The sequence below is a fragment of the Gossypium arboreum genome, chromosome 10 (genome assembly GCF_025698485.1).
Source record: "Gossypium arboreum isolate Shixiya-1 chromosome 10, ASM2569848v2, whole genome shotgun sequence".
In the NCBI taxonomy this organism is placed as follows: Eukaryota; Viridiplantae; Streptophyta; class Magnoliopsida; order Malvales; family Malvaceae; genus Gossypium; species Gossypium arboreum.
Window position 1 is genome coordinate 105,962,707 of NC_069079.1, and position 19,674 is coordinate 105,982,380.

The 19,674-nt window shown below is 35.5% G+C and overlaps 1 non-coding gene across 1 annotated transcript; it reads left to right on the forward strand.

Annotated features, from left to right (window-relative positions):
• Window positions 1-16,393: 16,393 nt before the first annotated feature.
• LOC128283196 (small nucleolar RNA R71) lies at window positions 16,394-16,499 on the forward strand. Its single transcript, XR_008273538.1, has one exon. It is a non-coding gene; the product is annotated as a small nucleolar RNA R71 (small nucleolar RNA).
• Window positions 16,500-19,674: the final 3,175 nt, after the last annotated feature.

The window sequence follows — 19,674 nt, forward strand, 5'->3', positions numbered from 1 at the left end:
CAGGTTTGTCCACACAGTCTCATAGAGTTACACGACAGTGTGACCCTGAGTTACATCGGCACAAGTTATTGTACGGTTTGGCCACATGACCATGTTCTTAAGCCACACGGGTTGAGCCTTGTCACACAGCCTAGCCACACGGCTGTGTGACCCTTGTTTTCAATTTTTACTTAATATTTTGTAAAAGTTTCATTTCAATCTAGTTTTTGGTTTGTTTTAAATGTTCACGATTATTTGTTTTTGATTGAATATCATCAAAAGGAATGGATATGATTGATTTATTTGTTTTTGATTGATATTATGAAACATGTTCAAGGTTTAATATCGTAATGCCTTATAGCTCGGTTGGGCAATCGGACTAGTTATAGGGTGTTACATTTCGGTATCGTGATACCCATGGTCTGGTATTGCAATACCACTGTGATTGCCTTGATTCTCTACATTTTAGCATTGTCAGGAGTTTCATGACTTCTATGCTTCCATATCGCAATGCCCTATTCTCGATGATGTTTTCTTCATGTTTTGGCAATTATCAACTTCCTACACCACTCAATCACATTGTTAGGTTCCTTATGGCATTATTAGCCAATTTGGGTCCAAAAAATGGCTTAAAACTAATAAAAACAATTTATTAACAACAAAGCTAAAAATTGACAAAAACATGTAAAAGACAATTAAATTGTTTGAGAATAAGCTCCTCAAGTGTATTAGACAACCTAATTTTACGACATATCAACTAGCAACTAAAGTTGTTTATTTTATTTGCCTTGGCTGACTTTTGATCTATGTCCTACTGTAGGAGATGGATACCTGGAACCCTTGAAGTCTCTGCTTCTTTTTTCTGATGGTGGAGGCTTAGAACTAATGGTTATTCTCTTTCCAAAAATCTTTTCTTTTTGTCTATTCAAACCTTCTTCAATTCTTTGTGCTCTTTCAAACAATACAAAAAAATCTTGCAAGTTCAGAGTAATGATAGGAACAAAAATTTCTTTATTTAGTCCCCACTCAAATCTTCTGCATATCTTAGCCTCTATAGTTTCAAATTCGCTGGGATATTTACTCAGTCTGACAAATTCTTTTTTGTAATATGCCACCATCAGATTATTTTTCTTTAGATCAAGAAATTCCCTTTTCTTCTTTTCCAAATACAGTTGGCCTATATACTTCTTTCTAAATTCAGCTAGGAAGAAATTCTAGTTAATTCTTTCTATTGGATTTACACTTCGAAAGGTTATCCACCATTAATATCTTCACCTTTTAATAATGACACTGAAAATCTCAATTTTTCTTCTTTATTATATTGTAATTCTTCAAATACTCTTTAAGTGTTCTTCAACCAATACTCAGACTTGGCTGGATCATCTTCTTTCTTTCCCTTAAAATTTTCAACCCCATATTTCCTGATCTTCTCAAGAAAAGATCACTGACTGAAAAAAGATGGCTAAGGTTGCAAAATAGTAGCAAGAAGGGAAGGTGGAATTGGGGGAGTAGTACCTATTCTCATAAATTGTTGAAGAAGTTGATTCAATGTCTGAACGAATGCCATAGGAGTTGGTATTTCACCTATAGATGGTACTTGTTTTGCTTTAGTGTCTGTTATTCTTTCAGATTCTTGTTCTCTATTAGATCCCAAATTTATTGGTTCTCCCGACTCATTCTTTTCTTGGGAGGCATGTCTATTTCTCTTTCTGTTCATATTGGAAGCTCTACTCTCTATTTTTTTATTCGTTTCTGTAACAACCCTATTTTGGGATTAGTCAGAACAGTGGTTTCAGGACCACAAATCTGACGTAGAAAATTTTGATTTTATTAGATTTTTATGGTCTATAGTTTCACTGAATGATTTCATGAATATTTCATTTGAAAATTTTGACATTTGGGCACTCAATTTAGTAAAAAGTGCAAAAGTTGAGTTCTACATGTTAAAGGTGTCCAATTTTTATGAGATTTTAAATTAGAAGTCCTTATATGATAATTAGACCATTCGTTAAGTTAGTGGACAAAAATGGACATGGTGAGATAGAATTTTAAAGTTTGGTAAAAAGGGCATTTTTGTTATTTCATAAATAAAAGAATAAAAAGGGAAAATAAAGCCAAAATTTGTCTATCTTCTCCAACCCTTGGCCGAAAATTTGGAGACACCATAGCTAGGGTTTTATTCAACTTTCAAGCTTGATTCTAAGTACATCCTAGCCCAGTTTTTAATGCTTTTTACATTTTTGAAGTCGTATTCACCCGATCTTTCCATTTCTACCATTGTTTTGAAGTAGGGTTCATGTTTAAAAATTTACCCATGTGTGACATGCATGTGTTTTGATGTTTAATGGTAGAAAATGAAAGTTTGATGTGTAATAAATAACTTTTACTAAGTGTTTTTTCATGAAAATACCTAAAAAGGACCTATTTGTAAAAAGATGTAAAATGGGTAGTGAAAATCTGATTTGATGAAAAATGTGGGTTTATATGAGCATGAATATGGTTTGGCTAAGCTTGGGTAACAATGAAATTGAATACATTTCATTTTACGAGGCTAGGGACTAATTTGTAAAAATATAAAACTTTAGGGGCAAAAAGGTAATTTTTCCATAATGGAATGTTTGGATTGGTTTGAGTAATGTGAATATTAAATAAGTTAAATTTTCTATTATAGATCAAGAAAAACGAAGTTCAGACCTTGATCTGGGAAAGAATAAAGTATTTGACGATTAGATCTTTTTCTACTATTTTTTGTACCTAGGTAAGTTCATATGTAAGTAATGCATCATTATTTATGCTTTAATTGCTTTAAAATCATATGACTTGTAATTTTCTGTTTGAGCATAATTGACAAAGTTCGACAAGAGAGAAAATCCCAGTTGAACCTTAAGAATAGTTAGGATACAAATGTCATGACATTAGGGTTAGTTGAGATTACATGAAAGACCATATCTGGGATATGGCATCGATACAAGACTTCGTGTAAGACCATAGCTGAGCTATTGGCATCGATATGAATCCCATGTAAGACCATATCTGGGATATGGCATTGGTATGGTACTATGTGTGAGAGATATCCCGAGTATCCTTTAGTATTCCAAGTGGTTCAATGGGAAACTTAACGGAAATGTTTAAGTTGTGAAAGACTATGGTAAGTTGCAAGTTCGTACGGGTATGTACATAAAACTCATGCTTAATGGGCTTGATATGTGATGAACCCTCGATGTGGTATGATCGAGTAAGTTATGATGTTGAGGTTTAATATCATCTATGTTAAGTTTGATTATGAAATTTTACAATGAGATTTATGTTAATTTACTTCATGTTAAATTTATGCTAAAGTGTGTATGATGCCTATTATTTGCATTACCAAGCCAGCTCGGGGATTGAAGACGGTCGAAAATCCATTCACACTATCAAATTATCATTTTGGGTACTTATGATTACAATATTTTGAGCTATGGCATGTATAGGGATTTGGTTGTTTTGTTATGTGTCATATTTGATTTGGCCAAATGCGTTGGCTTTAATGGTTGATAATTAATTTTGTAAATGGCCATTGAAATTGGCTAATATTGGCTTAAGTATATATATGCATATGATGATGTTTTCATGGATGTGGGAATTTGCATGGATTGAGTTGATAAGTAGGTGATGTTTGTATGTGGTAGAGGGTTGCATGTAAATGATATATTGATATCTTATTTGTGGCTGAATTGGTTGTATGAATATGCTTGGATTGGTGTTGCTTGTTGTTGTATAGGTTGGTGCAAGTATGGGTGGCAAAATGGCTTGGTAAGCCTTCTTTTTTGTCTACACGGGTAGACACACGGGCGTGTGTCTAGACCGTGTGTGACACACGACTTGTTCCATGGGTGTGTAATCCGGCCGTGTGTCCTCTGCATTTTGAATTTTAGCTTTGAATTGGCCACATGGGCAGAAGCACAGCTGTGTGTCTCAGCCGTGTGAAGGACATATCCCAGGGACATGGGCATGTGCCCAGGGCGTGTGAAGTCTGCACCTATTTTATGAAAAATTATGAAAATTAAATCGCCCACACGGCCTAAGCACACAGGCGTATGACTTGGCAGTGTGCCTTTTAAATGTTGATGACGCTATAAATAGAGAATTAGATGGGTTAGGGACGCGGGCATTTGTGGTGACACGATCTGCCAACACCGGCGTATCCGAAAGCCATACGGGCGTGTGACCCCTATTTTGATGGAAAATTTTCTAAGTGTTTTAAAAGGTTTCGAAAGTTTTCAGTTTAGTCCCGAACCACTTCCAGTGTATGTTTTGGGCTCGTAGGCCCATATTAGGGACGATATGAATGTATGCAAAAAGTTTTAAATTTGGGTGGAAATTCATGTCTCGATTTTGAATGTTTGTTCATTTTTAAGCGGTAATGCCTCGTACCTTGTTCCTACATCGAATACAGGTAATGGGTGTTACAGTTTCTTCTCTTAATCTATTTGACATCTTCAAATTTTTTCTATAATTCAAAAATTCAAAGTTTAATAACAAAATCCCATCTCATCACGTTACTATATCATATTTGGCATGTACAACTAGATCCATTTTTGACCCAAGAATAAGAAAACCTAGGTTCTGATACTAATAAATTTAATACCCCTACACCTGACCCGACTATTGAATTAAATATAGTAATGCCACTTTGATTGTTAGAGTAAATGTTCTCACAATAGACAAAATACTATATACAGAATATTTTTATTTAACTATAATAACTGTATTGGTATTACAGCGTGAGATAAATTCAGATGAATCTTTTAAGTATCTCTACAATTAAAATAACTTACTTATAAAAAATAGGGGCCAAGTATTGCTACTAGCATGAAGTATCGATACCATTGTTATAGGTATCGATAACCCTGTCAAGTATCGATACCGTTTTTAGCTTCAATATTTTGAAAGTTATCCAAAAAAATTGGTTGTATCGATACAATTAAAGAAGTATCGATACCTTTCACTAGAGTATCGATGCCAAAATAAGCTTCGGAGTTTCAGAAAAATCAGATTAAATTCATTAGTATCAATACAAAGGTTGAAGCATTAGTACTTGCCATTAAGTTTAAAAATCAATATTTCATGTAAATTCAATAAAACATTAATAGACAATTTAAAACCTCATAAAAAAACAAACTAAGTCATATCTTGGTCTAAAACTCGTTTTATTGTCGAAACGGAAAAGAGTGATTTTGTCAAGTTTTATTAAAAACCAATTTCATACATAATCTTAATCAAATACTAATTTATGCAGTTTTTAACACTTGATGTCATGCAAGCAATTCATGCAAAACAGAATGAAAAATCCCCAAAGTAAAGTCCCATGTTTCAGTCCATACTCCAACTTATTACAATACTAAAATAACAAAATATCAAAATAAAATTTAATTACTTTAATTTAAAATGAATCCCGAGAAACTCATCCAAATGACATCATCGAATCCTAACCTCTGGGTTATCTGTAAAATCAGAAAACTAAAAGCGGGTGAGCTTTTAAGCTCAATGTGAGTCTTAAATCAAGTATTAAATAGGAATTCAGTATACAAATCAAAATAACAATGAGCATATACTTATCATACAACATAATCAATTTTATGCAAATGATCATGGCAGTGCAATCTTTGTAAAACGATTATGCAATTTTTTATAAAACATCCTACCCATCACCACTACACTCCAAAATCGAGTTCCCGGGAACTCGTCCATCCAAACACTCCTATTTGTGGGGAAGCCACCAGTAATGCAGACAACGTTTCCAGTAATGTGGTCGAGCCACCAGTAATGCAGATAAACTACTAGTAGTGCATACAAGCTGCCAATATTATGGTCAAGTCACCAGTGATACAGATAAACTGCCAGTAATGTAGACAAGGTTGCCAATACTTCCTCCTTACACATGTCCCACCCTATGCATGTGATATGGGCACAGTAAATATATTTTTACTTGTTACAAAATAACACTTTAGGCATGTAATTCATGCTCATCGAATCATTTAACACTTTAATATAACATAGGCATGTTTTGACATGCAAATCACATTTTAACACGATGTATGAAATTTTTAACAATCATAAATAATGATATATGCTATAATACCACATATCATGAAAATGAGATTAACATGCTATTCAAATTAGCAATAAACATAACTATACAACATGTTTTCACAGAATAGTTTGTATGGAATCCCTTACTTGTATAGTCCGTTTTGACGGATTCAATCTCCCATCTTTGAATACTTAAAGTATTCGTACAAAAAAATAATCAAGTAATAATATTTTAGTTTAGAATTTTTCTAACGATATTTATATATCTTACAGTAAGTTAGACCTACACCTGATAGTAGATCTGATGCGAAACTCTACTCTAACGAATGTCTACACTCAAATTTTAACCAAAGGAATATCGATTTTTATCAAGTGACTTTCAATTATAAATCGTCTTTTTTAAACACTTTTTTATTACACACTAAAACCACATCATCCATTTAAGCTTACTCTTATGATAATCGTTCATACAATGGTTTCATTTCTAAAACTAAGAGCTTTCTGAAATGGTATTGATCGATCTATCGTTAAAAATAAAGTACAATATGTTAATACACGAGGGAAAAATTACAATAAATGTTTTATAGGCATTCAGCCAAGACAAAAAGGTAGGGAAGAAGATAGTAATTTTCGTTCCACTACCACTTACGTTGATTCGATTGAATCAGAATAGAAGATAGATCACTAAAGGTCTTGAGTTGAAGAGGAGATTGGATCTAAAATAATCTATCACTTGGAAAAGTGAGTCAAGTGTAATAATAATAACATAAAATTAAAATATTTTACAAAATTACTGAACATAAAATAAAATAAAATAAAAGAGGTTTCGATTACTATAGAGAGTTGAAGAAATCAAAAATCGATGAAGAAAGGAGAAAAATTGCTAATAACCGATGGAGGCGCGATGGCAGTGGCAATGGTGGCAGCGATTATTTTGCGAGGAACTGACAAAGGATGAGGAGAGAAGAGGGTTCAACACTTGAGAGAAGGAGGAGAATATTTAATGAATAAAAAGAAGATAAAATAATGAAGAAATGAAGAGAGGAAGATGGTATAATCGATGGTGGTGTAAGGTGGTGGCGACGATGGTGATCAGTGGTCCAAGGGGAGGCGTTGGAGAAAAATAAAGGAGAGGAGCGGTGACAATGAGGAGGTCTGGTGGTGTGTGTTGGTTGCACAGCTGATATGCAAGTCGTGAAAGTATACATGTCAAACAAGTAATAAAGTGATAAGTGAGATCGTATCCACAAGCATTAGATAGGTATAATTTGGTCGAGTTATTGTAGTTAAGTTTGTTTAATGCTAAAGCAAAATAATATTAATAAGAATGCAGTGGAAAAATGAGAGAATGATGATGTATAAAATGTGCAAAACAAAACAAGTAAACAGAACAAGAATGCCACGACAAAATCACTACAAAAAAGGTTTGAGGAACTAAAATATTTATTAAGACGGCTGGGAACCTTCACTAACTATTAATGGCACAGTAAAGTCGTGAATATTATACCGCTCAATAGGTTTCTATAATAGTCTACTTCTCTCGAGAGCAAGGCCTTGGGTTACCTCCCTTAGGGCACTATATGTCTATAGGCTTTAAGTTTGGCTACCACTAATATTTCTACCTTCTTTCATATGAGGCAAGGCTCTATGTCTAGAGGTTACTATGAATAAGAGATTAATCATTCATGCATATCATCCAACTTCTATCTAGTTAACCTAACCCTATCAGAATTAAGTTATCTTTATAAACTTGCTGCATATTGGTTAATGTGTAGCCTGCATATAACATGAAATACCATTGAATAAAAATGTAGAACAAACCAAAATTAAACTTTAAACATTAATAGAAATAAAGGTTTCATCAAAGTTATCCAGAGCCTAAAAGATTTAGCTCTTGGTTGGGCAAATCAAGTTTTAGTTTAATACGATAACAAACATCATCAATAACAAATAATCTTTAAAAGAAGCACGATAAGAAACAAAGGAGGAAGTCTAAGATGACAGCTTTCGCCTATCAGCTCTCAACATAGGTAATCCAATGTCCTATGGCTGTCAAAGATGATTGAAGTCATTTTTCTCCTTTTTCTGTCGCCCTCGGTGTTGGCCCCTACCTGATACTCTTTGTTTCACTTAAGGCTGTTCCCCTTAATTAGGGTTCATTGCTTAGCTTTTCTAAGTTTCACCTTTTAGGGTAGGTCCATCAGCCCATGATCATTCCTCTATTTTCCAAGCAGATATATCTAGTATACATACATGTGGGGCTAAGAACAATACGCGTTAAGTGTTGACTAGGCATCTTCCCAGAATTACTACTGCATTTATGTTGGCAAACTGTCCATACTTTGTGATGACAAACCTTCAACCTTTACTCTTTTTTTCTACACTTTGAACCTGTCAAACAATCACCAAACAAATCCCTCCCAAAAATGGTTAAAAGCAACATATAATAACAATTAAGCGCAATACAAGCTTTTCAATGCAATGCTTTAAAAATGCCAGTGTAGTATATTAAAATGAAAATAAAAACACTTAAGTACAAGTAATTAACTAAGTCTAACGACATTAAATATAACTCTTTCCAAGATTTATCACACCCCCAAACCTAAGTCATTGCTTGCCTTTAAGTGAAGTATGCATGAATGCAAAAATTTCCACGGCAAACATAACCACTTTTGTATTGCAAGACCATTTAGAGAGCCTTTTATACTTCTATTCTTAACAACCTTCTATGTCTAAAAAATTTTTCAAGTTTCATAAATTTGTTTAGCGAAGGTAGTGTAGAAAATATTGACCTAAAAGCAAAATTCCTAAGTGCTCATGTGTGCATTTTGACTATAGCAAGTATCTCCTAATTTACTTAGTTCATCTTTTACCTAAAGTCAATTTTCTATTTAAAATTGGCCTTAGATCTACTTGAATTTTTTTAGAACAAACTAATTAAGGGGCTTAGCTCATCACATGGTTCTTTGATTCAACAATCACAGTGGAGCATACACTGAATTTCCAAGTAACTCAACCATTTCACGATTTGAATGGAACTCACTCATGAAGGTAAGGCTTTTAACTTGGAAAATGGATGTAGCAAACAACTACCTCCTTAGCTACTCAGCTTATTACTATAGTAGAGTGCCCCTAAATTTCATTTTCTTTATGTCACACTCTTGTCTAAGCTCACTTTTCTAACCAACAACACGATGGAGCAAACACAGTGTTGCTGACTTATTCAGTAATTCTAAGCATTGGACTGTCTTATGTCATTTCTTTGGTTTTCTTTAAGCTTCGCCACTTATTAATTGTTTGCGTATTGCCTTGGAAACTTTACTGAGTTTAGCTTCAAGAATATCTACATTTATTAAAAGAAACTCGCTATAGTCCAATTGTAATTTAAGTTAGGACATCTCATTTTTAGTGGTCGATTTTTAGGCAAACTATCCTAAACTAAAGTTGACTAATCCACTGTCACATCTTTCTAGGTTTATTAAAGAATTAGGCTTATCATTAAACCTCATAGGAAAAAATAAACTCATGATAGTCTAACAATGCCTTGGCAATTATGTATGTCATGGCAAAATGAATTCGGCTACTCTAAAAGGCCTAAACTAAAATGTCATGGTAAAATGAACATGCTTAACTAAATAAATAATGCATCCTAAATGACCAACACCTCCCCAAACCTCAGGGATGCATTGTCCTCGATGCATAAATATACATGTAACATGAATGTAATGTCGTAGCGAAACAAATTTACACATAAAATGTCATGGAAAAATATGAATGCATGATACTGTTGGAAAAAACGAGTTTGGAAAACGTAGTGGAAAATAAATTTAGGGAAAAACTAGAGTTTTAAAATTTTTCCAAAACAAGATATTGGTTGTGATATCTAAAATACTAAACACTTAATCAAAATTGTACCTTTTCAATTCATCTAGGATGAGCATTTCGACCGAGTAGTTTTTTCTGCTATCCTCAAGCTCACGTCTACCGAGTGTGGGCTCGTTTTGAATCATAAATTTTTTCACAAAAATTACCAATGGAGTAATTTTACAATTTCTCTAAACTTTTGGGTCAAGTTGTAAATCAAAAAAATATCTTTAGAAATTTTCTGGAATAATCTCTTCAGAGAATTTTTTTTCTTTACAACTTTCTCTTGAATTCAAATGTGTGTAAATAATGACTCAATACACTCTTTATATAGGGAGAGTGTTAAGATAAGTATTAAATTAAATTAAATATTAAACTATTAAAATAATACTATTTTTGGAATAATTAATTTGAAATCAAGGTAGAGTCCCAATAGGAGTGTAACTCTTCCATAGCTCAACCACCGACTGCCAACTACCGCCCGCCACTGGGACGCCACCGTCGTAGCCATCAGCACCATTGCGTCTAGTGATGCAAGTGCGACACCCTTATGGCACTTCGAGCTGGTTTGTCTATTACCGGTTTGGTCTAGGTTAATGATGACCCGACCTAACCAGTTTGGTCTAGCCACTGGTTGGACCGTCAGCCCGGCTCTACACACCAGAACTGGTTCAACCAGTTTTTGTGTATTGGTCTCGATTTTGGGTTCGCATGCCCAATTTACGATCTCAGGTCCAATTTTCAAGTTCAATTACCCATTAGGCCAATTGTCTGACTTGAAAATTAACTTCCAAAAATATCATATTAATTTTTATGGATTTGATTAATTTAATATTACTTGATCAAAATTATTATTTTCAAAATTCACTTAGATTTTCCAAGAAAATTCTTTAATCAAATTCCCTAGTTGAACAATTCTCACCACCATTTAATTTAATTACACATCAAATAAATCAACTCAATTAAATTATTTCTCAAGTGGTAAAATTTTCTTCTGATTCAAATGAAGTCCAATTGAGCTTTTGTTGAGCTAGCAGAGGGACCTATCGGGCATATACAATTGGTTTCTAGTGATTGCAATTATCTCTAGAAGCATCGTTCTGATAATTCGCAATTACTTAATCATGGAGTCAGTCTACAAGAAGTACCATGATTGAAATCTTCTTATTGTATACTCTTTACAAAAGCAATTCATACAAATGCTTTGTTCAATGACCTTGTCATGTGTGTGTTACACTCATATGATATCCTTGATTCCTTTGAGTTAAATTCGTTCACTTAAGACAATCCTATTTTATCTCATTGTCACCATTGTCTCTTTTTAATGATTAATATGATCATTGTCAACAAATGACTGTGATAAATTACCTGTTCAAGAACTAGCAACCCGTGGCTACATTCCATATTTATCAATCCACATAATGCCAATGAGAAGATATCATTAACACTTTAATTGAGCTATGAATTCCACTAATTCTAGTAAAGTCATGCCATACATAAGTCATGTACCCAACATACCAACTATGGGCTCGATCATCTTTAGAGCATAAGCCTCCACTTATATCAAAGCACATGAGTTGCATACGCATGGTTAGTGACTAACTCAAGATTTAGGTAAACACACCATGAACTTCACAAGTGAATGAATTCAAAAATTGATTCAAAATTAATTCATCTTGGGTCTATTCCCATGTATTATTCTACCAATGAATTCATCTATGTCTCTACTCATAGAGTCAACTACTCCAATAGCCAAAACTAACCATCTCCCAAATTGGAATTTTAGAGAACATAATAATCCTTCTCAATATTTTAATCAAATGCTCACTTTGATTCTGTTACGGGATTAAAAACTCATTTAGATTATCTACTGAAGTAAGTTGTCTTTCTCGCAATGTAAACATTCTTTACAATGCCACTTATCTTCAGTTTGAACTTTAGACAATCAATGAGCTAATATTAGCTTGTCACAATTTCGCTATGCATGTAAAATATAAAAAACATAAATACAAAAGATATAATAGTGAAATGTGGAATTAACTTTATTTATTTAGTCATCGTTCAAATAAATAGAAAATAATTACTTAAAAAGAAATAACCGAATTTAATAATTAAAAATACAATTTCTAAAATCTAATAAAAATAAAAAATAGTTTCAATAAAAATTAAAAACATAAAATAAGAAATAAATATTTCTAAACATCTTCATCGCTGGATGGTTCGCGAGGTGGGACTGGCGATGAGATGTAGAGGTGCTGAAAAATCTGCTATAGAGTAGCATCAATGTTGTCAAATCTTTGAAAACACTGCTACTCAAATCAGGTGAGGCGCTCAGAGATGTCATCATATGAAGCCGCTGCATGAACTGGACGGGAGGGTGGTGGTGGCTGAGTCGGTGGGTCCTCGTGCTGTAGGGGGACATCATCAGGAATGTCCTCATAGGCCTCATCTTCGGTGGATTGGGCAAGACAATATTGGGGAGGGTAGGTTCCTTGGCGCCTCTCGATCATCCTCATGCTAAGCATGCTCGAGATGCCTTGTGGAGTCATCTGGCCAATGAGGGTGAAGGATGATTCTTGGGCCGCGGTGTTGAGGAGCCCGAAGTGTCGCACCAGCCAGGTCACGTAGGGGCCAATGGAGATGACCCCCTTCCAATGCCGCTCAGTCTGGTGCTGAATCGCGAGGGTGATGAAGTAGGCAAGGTCAATGACGTGCCTTTGTGACATGCACAATAAGAAGTAGACGTTGTGGGTGTTGACGACGTCAGTGGTCTCTCGCCTCCCTATAATCGTGTAAGCTAAAATAGCGTGTAAGTACCTCAGGGATGGTGGGAGAATTGATGCCTTGGAGTGGCTAGAATTGTAGGAGGCCGTGCTAGGGGCCAAAGTGTGCCAGCATTTCGAGGGAGAGAAATGTGTGTGGCGACTGAAAGCATGTAGTTCATTCTCCTTCTTGAACTCCTTCGTATATAGGCCTAGTGCAGCACCAAACTCTGCGACGCTTAGTTGGCAGATTAACCCACCTAAGCGAAACTGGATCGTGCCAGGTCATCGTACCTTATCATTACGGTTTGAAGATGGAACATTGAGTGGAGTTCCATTGTGAGATAGAGGTATGTCCGCTCGATAATCCAGAAGAACAGCTCTCAAGGGTCAGTGGTTAGGAGAGCCCGAATCGCGTCAGCCATCTGAACTTGTTCTATGGCAGCCTAGTCGATGCAGCGGCCCGCAATTAAGGGTCAGGCGCGAAGTATTTGAAAGAGCTCTTCTTGGGGCCCTCGGGGGAACTACAGGTGAGGGTGATGAATTTTCACGGTTAGACCTGCGAAAGATGACGCTCCCTTCCTCTTTTTCGAGGCTGGTACGACTGTTTTCTTTCTTCTTGAAAATGACATTATGAACCTACAAGTGGAAACATTAATTTGTCTTTTTGATGAGTGAACAATTTATAATATATAAAAGGAATGTGACTAAATTCGAAAAGGAAAATGCATGAATATATTCAGCCACAATTAATAAATTAAAACAATAAGTTTAATGACCCATTTTGATGTGGCATGAGAAGTAAAAATGGCAAGGAATGGAATGGAAAATACTATATGAATGAAAAGAGATGTCGACACAATATGCATGATTATTTCAACTATCCTAGCCATGAATATTTACTTCTAACTAATTACATGAAGTGTAGGAATCATGTAATGAGGAAGATTTTAAACATGAGAAAGATGATAACTTGTTTGATAAATGAAATTTATGTGATTATCAATATGGAAATAACATGAAAAACATAGATTAATATGATAAATAGCATTATAAATCAGTGAAATAAAAGAAAAAGGAGTAAACAAACGCTAAGGGAAGAGAGTGGGCGTCGAGAATGGAGTTGTAGGTGGCGCACGGGCGTGGCAGGGGGGCCGTGTGGAGTTGCTGCAGCTAGGATTAGGGTTTTTGAAAGGGGAAGAAAGTGAATAGTGCAGGGTATTTATAGATTTTGGGGCACACGGCCATGGCACATGCCTGTCTTCCCCAATTTCAGCCCGTGTGATTCGCGAAATTCAAATTTGGGCACGTCTGACATTTAGTACAATTCCGTGTTCCTCGGGCGTGTGAGTTCACACGGCCGTGTCTAGCTTCGTTCGCTTCTACCACGCCCGTGTGTTCAAGCTCCATGCCCGTGTTAATTTGGCAGGTTTGACCATGGCTGTTAGACACGGGCGTGTCGCATGCACGTGCTGTTTTATCAAGTTCACCCACGATTCTTCCACACGGGCTTGTGGTACGCCCGTGTTGTTTTGGTAGGCTCGACCATGGCCATATCACACGGTCGTGGCGTTTAATTGTAGCCTGTGTTGGGGAAATCTTTTGCCCTGTTTTCACACAGCCTTAAGCACACCCAGGTGCTTGGCCGTGTCTCTGTGAAAACACCTGTATTCAAGATTTCTATTAGTAAGTTAGGAGTTAAATACCAAAATTTAAAGAAATTAATATTGTTAGTGCTCAAGTTGCCTCCCGAGAAGCGCTTATTTATAGTCTAAGCTTGACTTACCTCTCCAGTGAATGGTCATGGTGGTTTGAAGAGTTTTAACTCCTCATTCCTGCTATCAATCTCATCAAAATAGGGTTTTAATCGAGTGTTGTTTACCTTAAAAGTGCCGAACTTGGGATGACTCACCTCCATCGTACTGAATGGAAAAATACTGAGTACCGTAAGAGGGATTTCCTCATTCGGTGTGGTAGTGACAATGTGGGGATCCACGGCATCTAATAAGACCTTATCACCAACCTTAAGTTTATTTGGAGAGGTATCGAGTTCCTTGATTTGTAGTCTTCGATCTTCATGAACAGGTCCTCTACTATTGCTTGAGAACTACTCGTGTGCTTCCTTCAGACTCATTTTCTGCAAAGTAGGTTGCACCAAATTGTTAGTTTTAGTAGGATGGTTTAAATAATTACCTTCAATCCCTGATGTGTTGCCAGAATTTCGAGCTTGGAGGGTGATTGTTTTGTCTCCCACCTGGAGTGTAAGTTCACCTGTGCCAACATCAATGATGGTTTTAGCAGTTGCTAAAAAGGGCCTTCCTAGGATTAAGGGAGTGTTGCTATCCTCTTCTATGTTTAGAACAATAAAGTCAACAGGAAATATAAATTTATCGATTTTAACTAGCACATCTTTAATAATACCTCTAGGGAATCTTATAGTTTTATCTACAAATTGAATGCTCATCCTAGTCTATTTGGGTTTCCCGAGACCTAGTTGCTTAAACATTTTGTAAGGCATGACGTTGATACTAGCCTCTAGATCAGCCAATGCATAATTAACGTCTAAACTACCAATTAAGCAAGGAATCGTAAAACTCCTTGGATCTTTTAGTTTGTTGGGTAGTTTATTTTGGAGAATGGCCGAGCAAACTGCATTTAGCTCCACATGCAACGCCTCGTCCAACTTTCACTTATTTGCTAAAAGCTCCTTTAAAAATTTCATTGCGTTTGACATCTGTGATAGAGCTTCAATAAACGGTAAGTTAATATGTAATTTTTTTAAGAGTTTAAGGAATTTACCAAATTGTTCATCTGAGCGGTCTTTCCTTGTCACGTTGGGGTATGGCACACGAGGTTTATATTCGACAGTCACTGGTTTGTTTTTATTATAATCTACCTCACCTTGACCTTTGCTTACCACAGTTTCATTCCTCAGTTTTGGTTCAGGCTCGACAACTCCTTTGTCATCTTGAATATTAATTGTGTTGAGTTGTTTCCTTGGGTTAGGTTCTGTATTACTTGGCAAACTACCTTGTGGTCGTTTAGAGATTAGTTTGGAAAGCTGGCCTATCTGAGTCTTCAGCCCTTGGATCGACGCTTGTTGATTCTTAAGTGCTGTCTCGGTGTTTTGAAAATGGGTTTCTGACATTGATATGAACTTTGAGAGCATCTCATCAAGATTTGGCTTCTTTTCCTGTTGGTAGGGTGGTTGTTGGTAGCCCGGAGGATGTTGTGGTCTTTGATTTCCTTGACCGCCCTACCAGAAATTGGGGTAGTTGCTCCAACCTGCATTTTAACTGTTACTGTATGGATTATTTTGAGGTCGAGGATTATTACCCATGTAATTTAATTGCTCGTTATCCATGTTGTGGCCATAAAGTTGGTATTTCGAATGGTTTGTTCCACCGCTACTTGCTTCGCACTACATTACTGGGTGAACCTGTGAAGAATTAAGAAAACCATCAATCTTTTTATTTAAAAGTTCTACCTGATTAGAGAGCATGGTGACTGAATCAACATTATAAACACCGGCTGTTTTTGTTGGCTTTGTCCTCATGACTTGCCACTGATACTTATTCAGTGACATCTCCTCTATAAACTCATAGGCATCTTCTGGAGTTTTATTGTTGATGGTTCCACCAGCAGCTGCGTCAACCATTTGCCGAGTCGAAGGATTCAGACCATCGTGGAATGTTTGAACTTGGAGCCCAAGTGGTAACCCATGGTGAGGGCATCTTCTCAAAAGGTCCTTGTATCTCTCCCATGCATTGTAGAGTGTTTCTAGATCCATCTGCACAAAAGAAGAGATATCATTATGTAATTTAGCTGTTTTAGCTGACGAAAAATATTTTAGTAAAAATTTTTCAGTCATTTGTTCCCAAGTAGTAATTGATCCTCATGGTAACGAGTTTAACCACTGTTTAACTTTGTTCCTCAATGAAAATGGAAACAACCGAAGACGAATGGCATCATCAGAAATGCCATTGATTTTAAATGTATCGCATAGTTCTAAAAAGTTGGCTAAATAAGCGTTGGGATCCTCATCCTGCAAACCATCAAACTGAACAAATTGTTGTATCATTTAAATAGTGTTAGGTTTTAATTCAAAAGTATTTGCAGCTACAGTGGGTCTAACTATGCTCGATTCAATTCCTATTAAAGAGGGTTTAGCATAATCATACATAGTGCGCGGAGCAGGATTTTGATTAACCGTAATTGCAGGAGGTAGCTAATTGCCTTGGTTTTCAGCCATCTCTTCTGTTGGGGGTTGAGTATCGTCTTCTTTCTCGTTCTCCATGTATCTTAAGCTTCGCCTTATTTCTCTTTGGTTTCTACGTATTGTGCGATCGATTTCTTCGTCAAAAAATAATGGTCCCGACGGGTTTCTTCTAGTCATAAACCATGAAAACCTGCCAAGAGAAGGAAAAATTAAGTTAATAAATAATAATAAAATTAAATTAAATTAAATTGCAAGAAAAATAAATGGCTAAAGTAATAAAAATTAAGCGTTTCTAATATCTTAGTTCCCTGGCAATGGCGCCAAAAACTTGATCACGTTATTTCATGATAGGTTTTAAATATTTATAATTACTCATTCTTGGACTAACTATTATCACGATGTAGGAAAGTGTACCTATCGAACAGTAGTATAGTTTTAGCAAGACCGAATTGTCGAACCCAAATGAACTAAAAGTACTAGTAATGACTGTCTCTTTATTATCTAGCCTAAGAATAATGGGGTTTTGGTTTAATTAACTAATTATCTAAACTAAGAACTCACGGAGAAAAGAATTGGGGAATTGCTTTTGGGGAAAATCAATTGACTTAAGACAATACCTAAGGACAAATCCACCTAGACTTTACTTGTTATTATGGCTTCGAATCGGACGATTTATTCATTCAACTTGTTCCGTAGAGATCCCTAAGTTATGTTATTATCCCTATTCAAGACTAATAACGTCTAATCCCTAGATTGAATAACCGAGACTTTTCTCTAATTAACACTCTAGTGTTGCATTAATTCGATCTATGGATCCCCTTATTAGGTTTCACCCTAATCCAGCAAAATCTTATCACCCTATGTCTAGGCGCGCAATCAACTCCGCTTAATTATGATAAATGTACTCATAGCCAGGGTTTATTCCTCCTCTGAATAAGAGCTTATCTTGAATTAGTATCCTGGGACATCAAAACAAGAATTACGAACACATAATTAAGAACAAGTTAAATATTTATCATACAATTTAGTTCATAACTAAATACGAAAACATCTCAGAAAAATAAAGAATACAAAACTTAAAGAAAACCCAAAACTCCTGAAGGGGAATTGAGGAAAGATCTTCAGTCTTGATGATGAATCTGGCTTCTGAGATGAATCAATCGGCTTCCTTGGAGTAATCCCTTACTCCCTATTCTGTGTGCCCCCATTTTCTCCTCTTCTAGGGTGTATTTATAGGCTTTGGAATGCCTATGAGCCCTCAAAAGTGGCCTTTTTTGAATTGGACTTAACTTGGGCTCGGCAGGGACACGCCCGTGTGACACGCCCGTGTGCGATTACTTCAGGCCGTGTTTGAGCCTGTTAGAATGGCACGGGCATGTGCTATACCCTTGTGAGTCATGCTTCGATTATGCAGATTGACACGGCCATGTGGTCTGCCCGTGTGAGGAAGTTTAAGCCGTGTTAAGTTCGTATTTTGGCCCATTTTCTCTGTTTTTAGTCCGTTTTTTGTTCCTTTAGCTCTTCTATGCTCTCCTAAGTATAAAACATGAAATTAAAGCATTAGGAGCATCGAATTCACCAATTCTAATGGAAAATCATCCATAAAAGGCGTTAAACATGGGGTAAAAATATGTATAAATTACAATTCATCAGAGCTATATGTGATTGCTGAGTATCCTTAATGATTCTAAACGGTTCGACAGGCAAAGTCAATATGAGAATGAAAGTACAATCGAATTAAGTGATACAGGTACGTACAGAACCTATATGAGAATCAAATGAAGGGAATTTGGCAAGTTCTTAGTGTATCATGTATATAAAATGAGAAAGATTTATGTATAAGTATGTTTCATGCCAAAATGTGTTTATTTGGCTATAATGAGGTATGAATTGAATGACATGTGAGATATGAGTTATAGTTGTTTTAACTAAATATACATATGGCACATAGTGTGCAAAATACCATTATTTGATGTTATTTCACATAATTCACTTGGCTAAAGAAAAGGTGATGGAAATTGAATTGAATAAAGTTTATATATATAATTACTTAAGCATATGAAGATGTGAATGAATTGATAAGAAGTATTCAAACCATATGTGTTTTGAATGAATAAACTCATGAAAATCTTGATTAACTTTGTGTATGAATTCGAGATAGAATGTTGTAATCATATGAATTATATTATGTTTTGAATAATGGTTTTAAATGCAGTTATTTAATAATATGAGTTTATTACCATACGAGCTTACTAAGCTTCATAGCTTGCTTTGTGTTATTTTTCTTTGTTTTATAGTGTTTCAGACGTTCGCTCGGGTTGGAAGTCAGCAGAGATCGCATCACACTATCTGGTTTTGATTTTGGTATTTATACACTTGTGACTTGGTTATATGGCATGTATAGGCTTGAGTCTTTTGATAAAAATTTTGGTGATGTATTTGGCCATTTTATATGCTTATTAATGACTTATGTTTGAAGTGTAATTTGCTTTGTGTAGTGGCATAATTTGGTATGGTTGGTGATGGTTCAAGTTGATAATTTGATCATTTGGTATATGATGGGAATTTACTTATGAAAACATGATTTTAGACTTGATAAGTTAAATGATTTATGAGCCAAGCTTTGTGTATGATTGATGGTAGTAAAAATACATATTGAAATAGGCTGTATTGATGAGCATGATATGTACTTTGGTATATGATTGAATAGGCGAGTAATGAGGAATGAATCATGCTAGTTTGGTATGTGTTTGATTGTACAAAGAGTATTGATTTGAG